The 21,561-nt window shown below is 38.7% G+C and overlaps 4 non-coding genes across 4 annotated transcripts; 2 read left to right on the top strand and 2 right to left on the bottom strand.

Moving 5' to 3' along the window:
- Positions 1 to 858: 858 nt before the first annotated feature.
- TRNAA-CGC (transfer RNA alanine (anticodon CGC)) lies at positions 859 to 930 on the bottom strand. The gene has a single exon. It is a non-coding gene; the product is annotated as a tRNA-Ala (tRNA).
- Positions 931 to 1,273: 343 nt separating this feature from the next.
- TRNAA-CGC (transfer RNA alanine (anticodon CGC)) lies at positions 1,274 to 1,345 on the bottom strand. The gene has a single exon. It is a non-coding gene; the product is annotated as a tRNA-Ala (tRNA).
- A 16,211-nt stretch (positions 1,346 to 17,556) lies between these two features.
- On the top strand, positions 17,557 to 17,628 carry TRNAA-CGC (transfer RNA alanine (anticodon CGC)). Its single transcript has one exon. It is a non-coding gene; the product is annotated as a tRNA-Ala (tRNA).
- A 1,801-nt stretch (positions 17,629 to 19,429) lies between these two features.
- TRNAA-CGC (transfer RNA alanine (anticodon CGC)) lies at positions 19,430 to 19,501 on the top strand. Its single transcript has one exon. It is a non-coding gene; the product is annotated as a tRNA-Ala (tRNA).
- Positions 19,502 to 21,561: the final 2,060 nt, after the last annotated feature.

Here is a 21,561-nt window from a genome sequence, read left to right on the forward strand (position 1 = left end):
TGACTTAATGAGAATATTTTTTAAGATATTGCAAGCATGAAATGTGGCAAATAAACAAAAGAAGACCAAAGTAGTTCTTAAAAATGTGAATGAGGAAAGATTTGTGAAATCCTGGTTGAAATGGAAAATTCAGTGAGCATTAGGCATCGATGCAGTGCGGCGTGGCAGTATGTGACGAAAGCATAGGAAAAGAAGAAATGCAGAAGGTAATGTAACACTCCTAAATCCTGTAAGACTCCATTTAGAGTGTAGTCAATAATATTTGAAAAAAGAAAATCTTACCTTGGCAAGACAAATACTGAAAGCATAATGGTAGTTTACATAATAATGGGAAATCACTAAATTTCCTACTTACTAAAAACTGATTTTTATATACTCTGTTTTCCGAAATTCTGAAATAGGAATATATCATCTTGTTAACACATAGAGGGGTTTAAATAAAACATTAATTTTACAAATAAACGTTTCAATTTCTTTTCTCTTTCGATCACGACTGATTCAAAATCATTTTATTTCTTAACACAACGAGTATTTTGCAGTGAAATACGTGAACTGTGCATTCCATTGAACTGTCCATTCAGTGGTTCGATTCTCTACCCCTTCGCATCATTTATGTTTTCATTCATTTATTCCATTATTTAATTCACGCACCGCATCTGCAGCTTTTCCTCCGCAAAGCTTATTTCATACTTTCCCTTTCCGACGTCTTTCATTCTTTACCACGAAGCGCTAGTGACAAAGGAGTCGCGTCCACTTTCAAAGTAAAATGTTGAACTGCCAATGCCTTCGTGAATAACAAAACATTTACGATCCAATGAGCATAAATACTTTTTAAAGAATACAGCGAGTTAATAAAAAAGGAGGTACTGGGATTCAAACCCAGGACTTACTGCATGCGAAGCAGACACTCTACCACTGAGTTACACCCCCTTGACTTATTGCGTTGATAACATAAGAGATAAATCATGGATGAGGTAGAAAAACTGAAGTGCTCTGGGAATATTTTAGAGAAGTATGAAGAATTGTAAAAACCATTTTAGCAAATCACCGCACAAAAGTTTCCTACAAAATAAATATGCTTTGTGCAAAAACTTCTAAATATTAAAAAAATTTATGAAATTTTCCCAAAATATGAACACGGCAAATGAGGATCTCTAGCTGTTACACAATTCACTAGGAATATAAAATTACGTACACTTTTGAGCCGGCACAAAAACTAGAAGTTGAGAAACATGCCACATAGCGATTACGGTTTGTCAGACGAGAAAAAAATTGGAGGTACTGGGATTCGAACCCAGGACTTTCTGCATGCGAAGCAGACACTCTACCACTGAGTTACACCCCCTCTACGATTATCCAAGGGCGCAATGAAGGTCATGTCCAATATTTCACGAAAATGTACGGAAAACCACTTATTTAAACGGTGCTACACTTTTTAAATTTTTTGCATTTCACAGAACAATGTCTTGGAGACATAGTAGGTCTCATCTTAATTCTCAATTACACACTGTAGTTAAAATGTGCATCTGCCCACTAATCATCAAATGTAACACTCCTAAATTTATCGGATTCGCATATTACATTATATTATTGGTAGTCATTTAGAACTTAATGCCTTCATAGTTCTAATTTTCGCCTAAATGAAGACATTTATCCATTTATAATTTTTGTTGGAATATGACATTCATTTTTATCTGTCCGTTATTTTCGGCCAATTTTTAGTTGCATATTAGTATTATTTAGGATTTTTTCAGAATAAGCAATTGAGAAATGTAATGAAGATGCATAAAGGGCTTGAAAATACTCGTAATGGGTAATATTTCCAAATCCAAATATTTGCTGATGATGATGTCGCCATTAAATCAGAAGGAGAAGACAACTTAAAGAGCCCAAGAAGGCATTAATTTTATGTCAAGAAAAGAATACATCGTAAAGATAAATAAAATAGCCAGAATAATCCATTACGGCAAATATGAAACTATTCATATATATGTATTGTTATTAAAGGCTCACGGCAAAGCAAAGGTTCATATTCACGAAGCAAGATCACAGAAGATGACAGATAAGTCACATATATAATATTAAACTAACTCCCGCGAAAATTCCTATCAATTGAAAAAGAAACCATTCTTCACATGCGAGTATAGCATTAGAACGATAGCGTTGAAACTAGGAAGAATATTGTAAGACGTTCACATTATCCACAGATGTTCACAGTCCAGGGAGATGGAAAATTAATGAGAGAAAAAAGAATAAATGGAACCCGTTGAAAATTGGTGTTAGAGACTGGATTAAGTGAATAATCAAAAGGGCCTACAAGGGCTGAGGTAACGAAGACAGCAATGAAATGCTGTAGATACGTAGAAGAAAACATACTGAATTGGAGATATTATAGAAACAAGGAGTTCATAATCATAAATTTAATGAAAAACTGCATGCAGAACAGAGATCCTTACATACACAAAACAAACAGATTATGAGCGCAGAAAATGGAAAGCCTAGACAAGAGCAGAGTTGAGCGATGGAAATCATTGGTTCCAACCAATACATATAATTGCTGTCAAGAGCAATTGCATCTCATAAATTTTTGTTCTTGTCATGGGTCTACTGCAATGCATTACTATGTATTTATATTATCAATGTCTTATAAACTTTGTTTTGGCAACAGTGATTAAAACAAAAGGTTCCTGTCACCTAATTCTTAAAAGCAAGAAAACAGTGAGGGCTGATTTCGGATATCATGAAAGAAGATCATAGACTAAGTAACTAGACTACAATATTTATTAGTCAATAATGAAAGAGCATAATTTTTTAGATACTGGATTCAAACCGAGAACTTTCTGAATGCGAAGCAGACACTACTACTGAGTCACACTCACGCTCGTGTCTCGATTCGTACTGCCCCCACCCAGAGGGCCCGGGTTCGAATCCCGGAGGTGGCAGATATTTTTCCGTGGTCTCCCGATCCTTCCTTGAGGTGCTTTGTGGGCACTTGGAGTGAGCACGCCGTCCGTCGGATGGAGCGTTAGGCTGCGGACCACTTGGCGCCTTTCGCTAAGAGTAGGCTAACGCCGACGCCGAGTTTCCCTCCACCCTTTATCCTTTCCTGTCCATCCCAAATGGCGAAAATGAGCTTAGTCGTCCGTCACCATCCCTAAAACTTGAGGTGTGAGGTGTGGAAAACTAGAAACGTGAGGTGCATTGAAACGCCATTCACATATAGTTTCAGTATCCGATCTCATTATCTGTTTTTCTGTAGATTTTTGTTCTTCCTTCCAATATAAATTGGTATACCAAATGTACCTAAGGCTAGAGATATCAATGGCATTGAATGCTTTCACGAAATAAGTTCTTTTCTCCTTTCATAAGCTCGATGAAAAGTATTTATAGTTTGATAAGTAAATAAAAACAACAGCTGCCATGTACCCGTATGTACTGATTTCTTGAGTTATAGAGGAACGTTATTGCCGAACAGATACATTTAATCACTAATAATAGAGTTAGTTATTCCTGATTAATCAGCTCTTAAACAGATTGGCCCTCATGCAATAAATCTTTATCAATGGTCATTCCTTGGTATCGAATGGCGATATAATTTAGTTGACACAATAGGCATTTTATTGTTCTATTAATTTAAATTCCAAAGAATAGTGTATGAATATAATTATTTAATATATTTTTAATATATTTTCAATATATTAGATGCTACCAAACGATTTAAAATGTTAGATTCTCCATTCTCTGGTTACCAATACTTTTGCTATTTGTGTTGATTTTTTTCAAGGTTTTCTCGAATTCACTAAACAGCCATGACGCGAAATGAATTTTGCGGGAAGTCTAGGAGGGGTGTTAATGTCACGCCACTATTCCAACGTCCCACTGTTTCATAAATGACCCCGGGCACCTGTCATGCAAGGTGGCGCGAAAATAGCCATTAAGTCGTGGAAGCACTTAAAGTCGCGAAATGACTTAAAATCAAGGATTTTCCTGTGAAAAACAACGGCTTTTATGCCAAAATCATCAAAATAATACATTTTGAAGTCAATTGGGGGTTACCTCGGAATTGCCATGGAATTGCCTCGGGATTTCCTTTTCTCGAAATTGGTCACAAAAATATCGCAGACCTAAACTAGGTGTGAATAAACAGCCTGCTTAAAAATATCAACTTTTACCTAAAGTAAAAGCAAGAACGAAAAATGATCCAATAGATTCGGATTATTTTGGAAAGAATATAATTGGCACTAATCTTTTATTTGAATATATATTTTTTACATGAAATAATTATGAAACGAAAGATTTTCGCTCTTTTCTCGGCGATTCTGTATTGCAGAAGTAGTAAGGTGCAATATCCGCAGTTTCAAATCACTCCGTCCATCACCTTTTTATATTTTAATTAAATGGAATCCAATTTTTGAATCTATTTTTTGCAACCTATATTGATGAAATTTTGCAATATCAAACATATGCAGTAGTATGCGAGTATGGGGATAGGTGGGCCACACGACTAAATCCACCGCAATAAAAGATTATTTGCAAACTGAACGAGCAGGGGAGAGTGGATCAGTCTATCTAAAAGAAGCACCTACTCATCCAAGAGCGCTCTGCATCGCCGGAGTCGTATGCAACTTATCTTCCCCTGGGCGTAATTTTTACCTCATGAATTTTCTAGAATGAACTTCTAGCATTCAATATTAGCAAAACGACCATTGTTTCCTTCCCCAATTAAAACGTGGCCGACGCAGACACGAGTTTCACTGTTTCGACGGTAGAAGTTTCATTAGAAAATAATAAATCTTAAATACTTCTTCTTGTTCTTATGAAGGGCAGTACCTAAAAATTGGCTAAATTTGGTACATATCGACATTTAAAGAATGTTGCTCTCGTTTGGCAAATATTAATTTCTTATCAACATAGACCGTTTTTAATGTTTGCCAATAGTTAATTACTAGCTAGCTAGCTAGTTAATAATCAATATACTAATCGTTTTACGAAAAGTTCCATTAATAGGGCAATTGATACTCCTATCCTTCTAAGTTAAATTGAAGCTTAGAGAAATAGGCAGTAAAGTACTTTTGTTAGGTCATAAGGTATTCATATGAATTATTAAATTTTTTTTCAATTTTAAATTACCAAATTTTATAGTTTTCCACCGAGGGCTTTTGTCTTGTCACACAGTGCTTGGCTCCACAAAAATCCTCCTTGGTCTTTAAATTAATAAAAAATGGTCTTGCCTAAAGTACGACATTTCCTAAATAAATAAGCACATGCTCTTCTAAAAAAGCGTCTCTGAAAAAAATCTCATCAATTTATTTTTCCGAACCTTTTGCGGGCCAACTTCAATGTAAGGTTCAATAGCTCTGGGTACAACGATTACATAAATTCTCGAATGGTAAGTTCTACTTAATAATACGTGCCTACGTTTCTTTTTTCTTCCAAAAGTTACTCATACCGTAGTTACGGCACTGATGAGGCGTCTATCGGGCCAATTAATTGAGAACAGGTATGCGTCAAAGGCATTCGAGGATTGACGACCATTGATCGCGATGCAAACGGATACCTAAGCAATCAACTCTCCTCATCATGAGTCACTCACGCCTCCACCACGTTCCACTCTCCCTTTCCGCAGTCTCACTCTTCCTTCCCTTCTCATTTCTTTGCTCCACTGACCTCGCTTAATAGACGACGCCTTTGAGTCTCTTGAATGGTTTCCATGGATCCCAATTCCCCTCTCGCACCGCCCCAGAATTTTTCTAAAGTAAACTTCCGACTCGTAGTAGTAGTTTTAGGGGAGGCGAGCGACGGCTAAGGTCATTTGCGCCATTAGGGATGGACAGGAGAGGATAAAGGGTGGAGAGAACTCCGCGATCGGCATTAGCCTCCTCTTAATGAAAGGCGCCAAGGGGTCCGCAGCTTAATGTCAGATCCGACGGACGGTTTGCTCACACAAAGTTCTCTCCACAAAGCCCCTCAAGTAGGGGTCGAGATACCACTGAAAAAATATGCCGCCTTCGGGATTCGAACCCTCACGTAGGGAGGCCTGCACGTTAGCTACCGCACTATCCCAATCCCCTTCCGCCTCGTTATTATTCTTCTGTTCCTTGATGTGGAACTAGAACACATTATTCGTCCTTGTCCGCGGTTCGTATCTCAAGACCTAATTTCCAATTTATTACGACACTTGAAGTGTGCAGCAACAAATGCGCAAGAGAGGTGGACTTACTGGAATCGTTGGAAATGCACGCCTTTGAACAATTAAGCTACATTGTTGCTAGCATCAAGTAGTCTGTGATACCCTCCAATAAAAAAGAATACTGCCTGAATTTCGAGAGTAAGCTCCTATCTAGCGGCCAAAATGGAATATGACAAATGTTCGTGCCTCGAAAAGTTGGTACATAGAACGATTCGTAACACAAGGTACCCACTGTAGGTGCTTCTTTCCCCTTCATGTCCAACCCACCTACGTAGTCGTACCGTTGCTCACCTTTCCCTTACTCGGATGAGTATGACGCCCTCATTTTTACTCGCACGTTTTTCTGTTCCCATATTTTTTTTATAGAGTATAGTTCTCGCGGTAAAGTAGGCGATCGGTGCGCCGCCGGCGGAGTGGGCGATTAAATTGAAACGCATCGCGTCCATTGAGCGCGATTGAATGAATGTTCAGAGGGTTTTTCTTTCACAATGAGCTTCGACATACTACTATAATGCTATCTTAGATCCTTAATTGAATTGGTCATTGCATAAGGACCATGAATCATCATTTTGACGGAATCAAAGTAAGGTATATCCTATATTTGTTCCAGAGGGCATACCTTACGAAGCGCGCAGAAAAGATTGCTGAGTCCTGCTCCTTTGTTTATAGTGTTAAATGTTTTATTTTTCGTTAATGCCTCAACCCTTAAATGGCATTTTTTTCGCGGTCATTTTGGAATTTATAAAGAAAATAATGAAATATCCGAAAATTAATTGCCGCTAATAATTTATTCTAAATAACATTTCCTTTGACTCAAAGCCTGGAAAAATCTACACCAACTGCATAAAATTGCGAAGTTTTTTCTCGCAAACAAGCGAGAATTCCGTTTCTGAGTCTATTTAATTGTAATAATTAAATTGAGCCTATGTCGATATTTATGAGTAAAAATTGTTTAGAAAATAACTTAGAAGTTCGCTTACAAATAATGGCCTTCTCACTGAGTTGGTATATGAATAAATATTTTCTTCGATCACCTAGTGTCATCATCCTGTTTGGATAGATATTTCATTATTTTTCTCCGAAAGAACTTTCGGATCACAATGATGTTTTTCAGCCCAAGTTGAGTTGTGCCGTCTCAATTACGGAAGATTTTGTGTAGTAGTCTATTATATATTATTTTCCACTGACCTAATAAATATTATTTGAAGGGAGTGGGGAAACAGTCAGCAGAAATGAGTCAATTTAAAACACAGCAACTCACCTATTCCATACTCAACGCGCGGTGCACAAGACACTGAAGTGACTTGCTATTATCATAACTGATCTATTTAATGAATTGTTAAGAATTAAATTACGCATTATTTTTTGGTATTACACTAGTCGGAAATAACAATTACGTAGTCCGCCACTCATCCAAGAGGTAGAACGAAGGCAACTATATTGAAATCAATAAAAGGCAAACATAACAGAGTCAGGTTTAACTTTGTGGAATTCCTTCTTAATGAGGTTAAAAAGAAATGGTGGAAATGTTAAGTTTCTTTTTACTCTCATAAAAGGTAAACATACTAGGAAATTAAAAAAGAAGTACCAAATTGGAAGGCACATTAGTGCTGAATACAAGGTCAGTCCAAAAATAATAAGACTGAGTCGATTGAAAAAAATGTGGCCAGAATTGATACATTCACTCAAAAGTCTTCAAAGTAGCATCTTTGTACGTCCACACACCGCTGCCAGCCGGTTTGCCCCGCTTTCTGGAAGGCGGCGCCCGGAATGGTGCTAAGCTTGCTCGTCAGGGTCCGTTGTAACGCTTCCACCGAGCCGTGATGACGTCCCTTCAGCACGAATTTGAGGCGGGGGAAGAGGAAGAACTAGTAACGACTCTGTCTAAAAAATTTGGATCCTCACTCACATAGCCGAGAAGCTCTTGACAGATCCGCGTGCGAGTTTTCTTTTGTTCCTCCGAGAGCACTCGCGGCACCAACTTCTCAAACACCTTTCATCCCCATGTTTTCGATCACAAGTCGATGCACATCAATATTAATGATGCCAAGTTCATCAGAAACCATGCGGACCATGGAACTGCGATCCCTGTCCTACAAATCCCTCACTCTTGCAAGATTTTTGTCACCTTTTGAGGTCGAAGGGCGTCCTGAACGTTCGGTGTCTTCAACATTTTCTCTACCCTCCCGAAACAACTTAGGCCACTCAAAAACACCCGATTTACCCATGGCCTTATTATCAAAAGCTGCCTTGAGCATGACATGAGTCTCTTTCCCGGTTTTGCCCAGGTACACGCAAAATTTGATGGCGTAGCGATGTTCGAATAACCGGTTCATGACGGAGCGTAAAGAGGTCACGTTATAGGGATTTTGCAAACGAACGATCCGCAGTCCGCAAAGGCAAGGAGCCAACTTCCACTAGATCCTAGCCTTTCCTAACAATTACAGGCGAATGTAATTGTAAAGAAAGGCTGCAAGGGAACCAGTTTGACCAGCTGAATGCCAACATTCGTGAGGAGAGGTCTGGCTTGAAGAAGATAAAAATCATCTTACACCAGGACAATGCACCTGCTCAGAAAGGTGCGTTGGCGATGGTAATACTACGGGATTTGGGGTATGATTTGATCGGTCATCCTCCCTATTCTCCTGATTTAGCACCCTCACACTTCCATCTGTTCCCAAACTTGAAGAAATTTGTTCCTAGGAAGCGCTTCGCGTCCAATGAAGAAGTTGAAAGGGCCGTAGTTGGATATTTTCACAGCCTTCCGGATTCTCACATCCGGGAAGGAATATTGATATTTGAGAAACGCTGGACCATGTGTGTTCAAGTCAAGGGAGGTAATGTAGAAAAATAAAATCATTTTCTAACTATAAATCGCAGTCTTTCATTGCCAGTCCGAGAATTGTTCACCTTACCCTATTATGAAAAGGTTTGTAAATTTTTCAGACAATAAAGGGACAGTGAGAGCTGGGTGGGGGAAACTTAAATCATGATTCTATAAACATAATAAAAAACCCTACATCGATAAAAAGTTAAGCTATATTAAATTTAAGCCATTAGCTATATTAACTGATATTAAATATTAAATTTATATTGGATGGGCGGAGTAGTATATTGAAAGTCATATATTGACTTCCTAGATATGATATGATAAGATGATAACCTAATAAAAGTTTAAAATACTCCGCCGCGGAACTACGATATAGAGGAAAAACTCTAGCGTTCTCTTATGTTTTCATGTCCACCTGCGTTCGACCTTCACTACAATTTACTCTTTAGGGTGATTATTGAAAAGCTGAGCTCTAATTGATGTTTAGACTTGGAAAGTCCTTAGGGTGATTGTTGTTTTGTGTCAATAGCATGCTTACTCACCAAAAATATATTATGTTTGACTCCAAAATGTACAGAATCCAAATTTTTCAGAGAGTGAACTTTCTTAAAATCAATGAAACGCATATTTTTTGGTATCTTTCGCATTTAAACCTGAAAGTGAACTTTCGTGCCAAGGATGCTGTTTATTTAAATACTGAAATTTCACTTGAAATTCGAACTTTTGCGCATAGGAAACAGTATATTTCAACACTGAAATTTTACCATTTCATTTACGTTAGCTTACAACAGACACTGCCCACTTATTGAAAACAAATGCTCAAGTTTCGAAAAATGTGTGTACATGATAGGGATAATTTTCATTGACTATCTTGAAAAAGGAAAAACTATCAACGGCGAGTATTATGCGAATCCAGCAAAGGCGGCCGCATTTGGCTAAGAGGAAATTGTTGTTACATCAAGACAATGCACCAGCTCACAAATCCGTTATTTCAATGGCCAAAATTCATGAATTAAAGTTTGAATTGCTACCTAATGCGCTCTATTCACCAGATTTAGCCCCCTCGGATTATTTGCTGTTAGCAAACTTGAAAAAATGGCTCGGTGGTCGATGGAAGATTTTCCAACTGTGAAGAAGTGATATCGGCATTTAATGGCCATTTTGAGGAGCAAGACAGTTCTTAATATAAAAAGGGTGTTGAACTTTATGAACATCGCTGTAAAAAGTGCATAGAGCTGAAAGGAGATTATGTCAAAAATAAATTTATTTTTTCCTAAATATTTGTGTTTTCTTTGTTGGGTCGGGTACTTTTGGGATTGCCCTAGTGGTGCATTTTTCGGATTCAAGTTCACACTGATGAACATTCAATTACATTTGTTTATTATTCTATTCAGAGGAAAATAAATAACAACATACATGTATATCCATGCACGTGAACAAGTAAACATCTGGAGACTTGAAGTAAGTTTCTTTCGTCTCTTGAGATAAGACGACCGATTGAGCGCATCAAGTGCACATCAGTGCACATCCGACGAGACACGGGCGACCTCAAAAGGAGAATGGGGGTGGGCAGGGAGATGGGAATAGCAATACGAGAAACCCCCCGCTACCGTCCTCTCTACCCGAGAGTGAAACCAAAAGTCGGTTGAAGATGTAAATCACGTTGTTGGGATGGCTTTTCCATACGTACAACAGGCAACTTTGCACACATTCACCACTGAGAAGCGTGTTTCACGTGTTTTCAGTGCACGTTCGACATTCGAGGGTGGCTTAGTGAAAGACAGCTAACTGAATGTTTCCAACGTAAAACCTAAACCATCTTAATTTGGAGATGAATGCTAATGCCGAAGTTCTCCCGGAATGGCATCCTAATTTTAAATGTTACGAACCACGGTTGTTCATTCAGACACGCAATCCATCAAATGTACGTGTGCTGGGGCGTTCACTGTCAAATAAATTGGTAAATATACAAATATTGACTGAACCTAGAGTAAAAAGGAATAACTCATCCACGCCGCATGGCACCTGTGTGATTAAGGTGAATAATATACCTTCCTTTCCGCAGCATAACTCATTGTGTATTTCGGAGGGCAAGCATCCTTTGAAAAAATATTGGCTAATGATAGTCTGATCCTAAGCAATTTAATTAAAAGTTGAAGTTTTTGAAGGGAAACTACTGTTGAAAATTTTGACTCAGTGAAATCCAGCGAGGCAAAAAGAAGAAACAGTGTCAAAAAAACATTTCCTCCCAACCGAACCAATTCTACAGGCCTCCAGGTGAAATGCGCTCTCCAATTGAACTCGATTTAGCACTCGTCGGAGTGACTCCTTTTGGGTGGAGACCTTGAACCAGTTAAGAAGACGCAATGGGGGAAGAGGATCGATATATTTTGAAACGACCGAGTCTTTCTCCGCGAACATAGCTTTAATCGGAGTGATAATTCCTGCATGTCCATCCACTCTCGTTCACATTCCAATCACGCCCACAGATGACATGCGACTCAATTAAACGACACCTTATTCCCTACTTCAGGTAAAAGGACAGTAATTAAACGCGACCTCATATATCCAAGCAGCATACGAATGTGCTTTACATAACTTCACAATGCCATAACGGGCCAATTAATAAAAATTAATATAATGTATAGCAATATATATTTGGTGGTTGTGTCCATCCAAAAACCTACCTTAACCGGTCGATTACCTAATAATAATAATGCATAGGTAGACGGTTTTCCTTATGAGTTCTGCAATTAGCCGCTTACTCTCAGCTGTCGCTCCTCGAACGGACGAAAAATTGATTCCTCCACGACACCTGCATGCGTAGTTATAACTCGCGTCGCCTACGAAGGTCATTTTGGATTACCCTTGGGACTATATGCACTGGGACTCCCACCATTTAAAGCAAACTTTCCTACTAGGCCCATTTAGAATATACAGAATGCGGTAATATTTAGGCGTGCGTTTTAAGTGCAACGAATCATATGGGACCCGTCCAAAGGTGTCATGTTCCAGTCAGGAATTTCTGACACGCTGCACCCAGACCATAACAAACTTCTCTTCCAAAGCCCTCTCGAGCCCTCCTCACACACGCCCAATCTCTCTCCATCACTCATGTTTTGGCCTTGCACGACTCTCGCTCCCGAGAAGGATTGAATGGGATAGGGTGACATTATCCAAAAACCTGTGTTGTGGGAAAAACATACATAAGAGGTAGGTTTTGAAATGCACCTCAATGATGCACATCGTAGTGAATTTCTACTGGGTCTTGTGAAACGCAAACACCTCCTAAAAGCTTCAAACAAAAAAATGAGTGCTAGAAGGTAACTGAGAGAATACAGAGCTGGGAAAAGGGGAGCAGTACATCACAGTAGAATCAAGATGGATGATTTTAAACTATATTAGCACTAAAGAATTATAGCACTAAAAAATATATAACACTAAAGGGTGCGGAAGAATTGTGAATTATAGAGGAGATGACAACAAAGACTGATGAGAGATGGAAATGAAAGCATTTAAACAAAGAAATAGGAGAAATCAAAGAGGGGATCGGGATGGTACGGTGGCTAACGTACTGGAATCCCACCGAGAGGGCTCGGGTTCATATCCTAGAGACGGTAAATATTTTTCAGTGGTATCCCGATCCCTACTTGCGATGCTTTGTGGAGAGCATTTTGAGTGAGTACGGCGCCCGTCGGATGGGACGTTAAACTGCGGACCCCTTGGCGCCTTTCAACAAGAGTAGGCTAATGCCAACGCCGGGTTTCTCTCCACTCTTCCTTTCCCATCCATCCCTTATAGCGCGACCATAGCGCAAATGAATGCATAGCTATCGGTCGCCTCGCCTAAAAAAGACTACTAAAAAAATAGAAAGAACAAAATAATCACAAAGAAAGAAGTGGAAGAAATAGTGTGAGGTTATGGTGAAGTCACGAAAACCGATGGTAGATCGAAGATAAGCGCGCTATATGAGAAGATGAAAGAATTGGCAGGAAGGAAGAAAATAAAATCAGGGGGCAATATCAGTGACAGGGCAAAAAAAGTAAAGCAATCAAAATTTTAGGAGAGTTGGGAATTACACATAGGGGAGCTACATGGTAAAAATATAAGGTCAACAAGTCTAGAAATAAGAAATAAAATTTAGATGAGAATAGCTTAGATCTAGGCGTATATGATTACGGGATAGGAATGAATCTTCAATAAATTAAATGCTACGAGGAAATATAAAATCCTTGCAGAATTACTCCAGGGATTTGGAGTATGTGAGAGAAAGAGTTATCATGAGTTCATTCGAATCAATTATGGAGAAGGAATTTGGTCAGGTTGGTATAATATTAATGACTGTCCCAAAAAAGTGAAGAGTAGCCAAATGTGAGGACAATTGGCCATAAATGAGGTATCATACGCAGCAAAAAAAGTACTTAGCATCAATAACTCAAGGATGAAGAAGGGCGTAAATGATATTCATTTAGGAGGTAGAGTTACGCGTATTACCCTATCAGTAATGAGGTCACTGATTCAAAGAAATTGTGAAAACAACAAGGGATATTTCTGCTTGCCTGGTGTTTTTTGATGAGGCCTGTACAAGCTTGGTCATGTGTGATTGGCGGATGGAGTGTCGGGATGGACAGTATTAGAAAGACGCGTTAGACAAGGGAGTCCATTATCACCTATGCTATTCAACGAATATGTGGAGGAAATGATCGAAGAGGCATGGGAAGAATTGGAGATAGGAATGAAGGTCGGTGGGGAATTCATAAAATCAGTTAGGCTGGCAGATGACCAAATTATAGATAGCCTGTCAGTTAAAAGGTTACAATCCTTGCTGAGGAGACTAGAAATACTAGAGGTGTGGGAAGAAATAAATAATTATAAAATAAAGATTTTTGATGTTTTCGTAATTAATTAGAGGTGAGATAAACATAACAGTTGTGGGTATATAATAGGCCAAGTACAACTGTTCATTATTCAAGAATGCGTTTTAGGCTGTGATGGTCAAAGGAGAAACGATATTAAAAGAAGAATTACCTAAGGCAAAGAAGAGTATACAAAGAGAATAGTGTTAATGACATATACCAAAGTAAATCTGTAAAAACAACATTAATTAAACTTTGATATGGAGCGTATTTTTGTACAGGTCCGCAACTTGGTCGCTGGCACATTGAGAAAATATAGGCTTTTGGGAAATGGATGCGAGAATAGCAGAAAAAAATCACATGCCCAGAATGAAGCCAACGGTAGAGTGCTAGGCATAGTAGGGAGAGGAAGTGATTGAAAGAAATTCAAATGGGCTATGAAAAGTGACACAAGGTACTTGTTGCAATTAGTGTTGTAAATTGTGATAATGTAGTCAAATAATTTATTTATTCAACTTTGAAGAATTTTATTCTTTCCCAACCACCATATTGGAAATATTTTGCACGCTGGAAGGTATAAAGCGAGGTTAAAACCCGTACATTGTAATGTACATAGGCTGCAACTGTATTTTAGGAGTTTTTAGACGGTGCTTAGCAATTCTTAGCTCCTAGTTCTATTAAAATCTAAACTTAATCGTCAGACTATCGTTAACAATACACCATCTCCCCTCCAAAAATATTTACTTTCTCATAGCCATATGATTTCTGATTTTCCTTAGTGAAATTTTCATATCTAAATTGTTTTCTCCCCCCTTCCTGACTTATCCAATACCCCACCTCAAATAAAAGTCTTAAGGATTCCACTACCCTTCAATATATCCTCCATCCACATGTAGAGGCCTCTTCCGATTTCCCCATGATATCTTCCTGGATTCCGAAGTTCCTCTATTATCTTTTCTTGGGTATGGGAACGGGCTTTAAAGGAATTAGATTAGAAGTGAGTACCTTTAGTTTGCTGATTTCAACGTCCTGCTCACGGAACAAGGAGAATGCCATTCCATTAGTCCTCGCATCGATTTCCTAATATTGCTAATATACGTGAAGTCACTCCCTTCGACTCCGCATACCTTCCGTCTCCCTTCTTTCCTATCAAACATCCCTGTTCTTTTCCAACCTCTTAAGTAACAGTTTACGTATCTTGGAAGTGTTTTGGACCAACACGGTCAAAGTAGTAGGGACGTAAGGAGAAGAATTGCGCTAGGCAAAGAGGCTTTCACCAGGAGGAGGGAGTTGATGACAGGGACTTTGAGTAAGGATGTTAAGAAATGACTCGTAAAAATTTTGATATGGAGCGTAGCCATGTACGGCGCGGAAACGTGGTAATTGAAACAGGAGGATAGACGTAGATTGGAGGCTTTTGAAATGAGGGTTTGGAGAATGGAGAAGGTGAAATGGACAGAGAAGAAAACGAATGAGGAAGTACTTGGTATGGTGGGCGAAAAGAGAGGTTTGTTGGGAGAAATCCTATGGAGGCAGGAAAAGTGGCTGAAGGGGGTATTGACCGGCAGTGGGATGTTGAAGACCGTAATTGAGGGGAAAATGTTAGGCAAACGAGGAAAGGGAAGGAACGGGATAGGGATGTTGGACGGGATGATGGGAGGAAGAAAATACTCAGAGATGAAGAGGGGTCTGATGTAGAGTGGGATACTGGATTTTGTATTTTATTAGGAATCACAAAATATTTATTTAGTAGCTGTGTCCATCCAAAAACCTACCTTAATCGGTAGATTACCTAATAATAAGCTTAATAGCCTCCCCTCCACCACCGTCTCCAGCATTCTATTACCAATCAGAGACACCTGCGCCTAGTTCTTTTAGCCAAATCACTAGTTTATGCCAAAAGAAAAGAATACATATTTTGATTATTTACGCCACGTATCCGCTGTCAGAGAGGTCACCCGAAGGATACGCGTGCGCCTTCTGCCGTTGGGTCGAAACCAACTCTCTCCCTCTCCCCCACTCCTGTCACTCCCCTCCCACACTTTTTCCACGAATCCACAGGTAGGCAGCCTTAGCCAGCGGGCGCCAACAGTCCTCACCACGCCGGGTCGCTTCCAGGTATTGGTCCGAGTGTCTGTCGCGTCTCGATCGTTACCCATAAATATGCGTTTCCGCTCCGTCGTCCACGAGTCGTGGGTCGTTTCCGTTACCTAGGCAACACGGGTGGTGACAAAACGCGAGTACCTTTTCTCAAGATGGAGTTTTTGGGGTGAGATTGAGGGGAAGATCGAGCGAAACGGTGAAATTGAATTCAGTGGGCGTTGAAGCAACACGATACCTACACTGCTCCTCGGCGTCGTCCATGAATCCCGTATGACACAGGTTGTCAATCCGCATACAAGGCACATTGCAAGGAAAAATATTTTTTTTCTTGTGGAAAAGACGGCGTGCATGAATTATGCATTTCCTGTGGATTGTGGGGAAATTTATTTTGAGTTTACCATGGAGTAGTGGAAGGGAATCGAATGACTCGAATATTCAATGTGTTTTTCACTTGCACTGAAATTAAGATTTGTATCATAAATAGAACGAAGGAGTTATTTTCGTATAGATCCTAATATTATGATGGCAAATAATTATTTATACTCTCTTGAAGCAGTCATTAACACGACTTTTGAATGCATTTATTTGATTTTCCCCACTGAATAATGCAAAAATATTTTTAAGCCATGGATCCACAAAAAAAGTTTCCTTAACTTTTTAAGTTTCCTGGTTTTAAAATCTATACGCACAAACTGAAAGTATACCTACTCTTTTTTGCAAATTTCCCCATTAAATTAACCTTTGGGTCTGACGTATTGATGCAACATATTAAGAATTTGTTAATATTTCGGGGTGATCTATCAACAATATACTTCCTCCCATCGGTTGGGCTCATAAAAATAACCTCTCCAGGGTTTTGCAGTTAAATTTCGTGATCGATCCGTACTCGCAGTGTGAAGAGGCTAAAGCTCCTACCCTCGATCGTACACGCACACTGCAACGCTTGAATTTCTTTCTAAGTTCATTTCTCGGAATTCGGTATCCAGTAATTCGAATTCGGGGTGTTGTCACCCGCGCCACACGAATAAGGGGACCCTGGGATGTGACGGATCATTGGCACTACATATTGAGTGGACTTAATGGATGGATTTCTCCAGCCTTCGAAAAATCATCCAGTCCATCCGCGTTCCGCCACTCCCTTTCATTGCCCCTCCTCCTCTCAGAACGAAGAATGGGAATCCGATCCACTTCAAAAGCCCATAAATTCGCAACGAGCCACGTGATTTGAAGGGCTGATCGATATGGTGCACCACGTCGTGAGGTGCTAGCACAATGCCACGGAAATTTCGTCGCCGGCGCCCGTGTGATCGACGAGAAATATACTGACCAAAAACTACCACTCTGCGCCGAAGGCTCAAGTTTCCTAATTTGCCTTTTTAGTTAAACGCCCGTATGAGTGAGTGCGAGGAAGATATTTTATAGGGAGGTATAAAGTTTCATATTTCCTCGTTAACATTGCGATAAATAGGTGTTTAGGGAAAAAGGACATTGATTTAGGCGATGACTAAACGACGATTATCGTTTCGGTGTTATGGTTAACACAGACTTTAACATTTAACACACCTCGTATCAGTCAAGGGGGTGTAACTCAGTGGTAGAGTGTCTGCTTCGCATGCAGAAAGTCCTGGGTTCAAATCCCAGTACCTCCAAGTTTTTTTTCTCAACTAGCTTACTTGCACCTTCAGAATATAGCGTTTTTGATCATTTTTTCGCTCTTCGCAGTAGAAAGAACGTCACATTATACATATTCTGCCTTGAAAAACCAATACCAAATTTTCTTTCATGCCTCAGTACTACCGGAAATTTTCTTATTTCACTATAATTTCAGTTGCATATTGCAGTTTCAGAAATTCATTTTTGGAGCTCGCCTTAAATTACGTAAAGCATTTGATTGCTAGGACAGGAATTTCATTTCATTACGTTTCCTTACATAGAATAAAGGAGGTGCGTTTAGTGGAAGGCATGGTTTATCATTGTATTAAATCAGTCATTGTATATGAAGACAGAATTAAATAACCCTTAATCGCTAAAGAAGGTATTTGGCACAAGCTCAATAGTAAACTTGTAACTTCATAATTACTAAATCACTTATCAACCTACCAAATGCATCGAAAAGCTCGTTTCGGTTTAACATATGTTTTCTGATACCACTAAAATAAAAAACCTTTTCATTATTAGTAAAATATATTTTTTCTCCCTCAAAACACGAAACTCATCAGTAAGTAATCATGGTAAAAGGCTTTTTATCAAGCCATAATAAGCTCCTTTTTTAGGAAAATACCACTGTTTGATGAATTAGTAATAGTCCCGATGGTAACATAGGAATTGGTTCATATCTCACGGATCCTTAAAAGAGGAAGGGGGTGTAAAAAGGCAGAGAGTGACTCTATTCAATTTAAGGAAGGTGCCAATCGCAATAATTATTCTATTTATTTCTGATATTAACATTACAAAATAATCTATGATATTTATTTCAGCACATCATTAACATAACCTGTGATTGCTTATGGCCCGTGTTTCAAAGTCGATTTACAAGTCCTCCGAAAAGTCTTAAATTCAATAAAAAACTTTGGAATTCGCATACTGTGTAATGTGTTCAAGTAACGAGTACTACACCATTTATTATCAACAGCAAATTCAGAATGCGCACATTACAAGAACATGTGAACTGTCTTGTAGATTTGTGGTACGATCCCATGTTTACAGCGTTAGTTTGCATATGGTCTGGAATGATATGGTTACGTCCTCAGTTCCCCAACGTTGAAGGAACATTTAGTGAATAGTGAGCTGACTGAACTCTAGAGAGCTGGAAAATTCTTGCGTCTGTCTGTAAATGAATCATATTTTTTAAATATTTACACACCTTTTAAATGGGCTCATAATCATTGACAAAACGTTACGTATGCACCTCTATAATGTTGGAAATTGAAAAATAACCATCAAACGAAGCAAGTTCTTATTTCATAACAGATAAATTGATTACACCCGCAGGATAGCTAGCTTAAAATGAAATAAGGCTCTTCTTAAAGGTTCAAAGGCGAGTCCGGGGCATTTAATTTTGAAATTGGGAACGAGTCCAGTCAAGCCACGCCTCCAGTTTAACAGGTATCAATAACCTGCAATTACCTCAAAAGCTACCTAACCAACGGAATAGTAATAAATAAGGTTCTTTAAACGACAATTAGCGAAACTGCTCAGCATATGCATATATTCTTCTCCCCCGTTCCAATTCTTATTTGAAATGACTTAAAAGGTAAAGGTAATTTTCACAGAACCTATAATAATATAAATGAAAAGTAAAGTAAATACAGCATTCAAATATGTACGTTATTGGATTTTACATGGGAAAGATAGTAGAAGAAACATCCACAGCAAAATAGATGCAAAGGCCTAGCATTGAAGGCACACACTCTTTTAGTAGATTTCAATGCACCTCCAAACACCCTCAAAGGGGGTTTAACTCAGTGGTAGAGTGTCTGCTTCGCATGCAGAAAGTCCTGGGTTCGATCCCCAGCACCTCCATTTTTTTAATTGGAGTCATCGCTGATATGTAGCTCGTGCTTCTAACTAAATCATGGGTTATTTTATTCAGGACCGGTAATTTGTATGAATTTGAATGAGATATTAATATTAAATCTATTGTATAAAATATCCTTTAATTTCTAAACTACAATAAATAAGTATGGCACCAAACGAAAACTTATAAGAATAACAACTAATTCTAACAAGGCATTCGTGATTTTTATCTAAAATATGCCTTTTCTTTTAGAATATCTTCAATGTTGAGTTCATATTTCATCGCTGGTTTTTATCACTCTAGGAAGATTTAATGTATTCATGCATTGTGTAATTAATATAATACCGGCAACGCTTCGAATACATCCCTCTAAAATGAACGGAGGCCATCGCCTATCAGGAATTCCGTGGTGACGTTATCTCTTCGTGACGTTAGAAACGTGCAAATCATAACCAGAGATTCGTGTGAAGTTCTGGGAATGACTTGCACGACAAAACTCAAATGGATACCCAGAGCTTCGTGAAGCTTTGAGTATTCATTTGAGTTTTGACACAGATGAACAAGAACGGCCTTCACTCCAATTAAGGCCAAAAACACATCATATGAGCATTAAAATCACATACATATATTCTCCAACTCTATCCACAGCAATTTGATTAATTCCTTGTACTGAAAACCATAAAAATAAGACTCAATTCTCCATTACTGTCTATAATGGTCTTTCTTGTGGATGACACCATTGTCTGTTACCCACATTAGTGTATTGACAGATCAATAAACAATTGCTACGCATTATTACAGAGCTTCGATTTACCGTTGGGTTTGTCCCTGCCGGGAAAGTGATTACCCCTCCCCCCCTCGGAAGGAAAGAATGAACCACCAATTAATAGAGCGGGATTATGTGAGAGGACTTGATTACGGACGCAGAGATTGAATAATGAGTGAAAAAAGAGAAAACGTAGAAAATGACGAAGGTGGCACGATGAGGCGTTCGTTGAATCATCCGCGCAGTCGTGCTCACGCATTGATTTTGTAAGAATCAACCAATGCTGGCCATTCGTTTGTTTATGTCTCCCAAGATGAGGGAGGGGGGTAAATAGTGGAGGGAGAGGGAAAGAGAGAGAGAAGCTAAATGGAAGGGTAGAAATCCAGACACCATTCAATTTCATCGACGGGTTCTCCTCCTGTCTCACCTTCTTCATCTGTCTGCTTCCATTAGAGAGGAGTAACGTAAGCACACCAGGGAAAACTCTGGAAATTCGTTTTCCACCACCGACACTTCATGAGACAAATTAGAAAAAAACGCAACTCATGATTTCCAAATGGTAGCTACCTAACTTGATATTCATTGTTTTCTCTTCTGAAAACCTGCAATTAATCCAGAGAAAAAAATGTTCATCTTGACTTAGCAGACGATTCGGAGTTGAAAACACAGTTTACTCATTTTTACTCGTCTTTACTAATGAAAAATGAGTGAAGAACGTATGATGGGACAATGGTCAGAGAAAAAAATCAGTATTGAAGAAAATTTATCACGATAGACACATTAAAGTATGCCAAATAACGCTATTCATTATCCCTAATTATTTTAACATTTACATGACTTGGGGCAAATCTTTGTATTTAAAGAGTTATGTAGAAATCTTAAATTTGTGAAAAACATTTAAATGCTCTGAAAAAATTTAGTATTAATTTTGAAATACAAAATTTGTTTCGGAGCATCAACGTCATCATCCCACGGGATTTATTCTGAATATCCAAAGAGTTTAAAAATATTCATCGCTTTCGCATGTCTTATAATGAGTAATTGTAGATGAAAAGCAGCACGCGTACATGCGCGTGCTGCTTTTCTTATCGCGTTCATCAAAACTGGGAGAGTAATGCTGATATGCTAATTTCGTTAAAACCGTGGAACGATTAAAGTGAACTTCATCATTTGAGAGCTACATTCAAAACGCTGAACATATAAATAATGATTATCACCTTAGAAATCATCAAATATTTTAACTGGCAGAACTTTATTTCTTATTTAGTTATTATTCAGAATTTTGGATGATTCCCATAA

Source organism: Hetaerina americana, unplaced genomic scaffold, assembly GCF_022747635.1.
Source record: "Hetaerina americana unplaced genomic scaffold, ioHetAmer1.1.p SCAF_8, whole genome shotgun sequence".
NCBI lineage: Eukaryota > Metazoa > Arthropoda > Insecta > Odonata > Calopterygidae > Hetaerina > Hetaerina americana.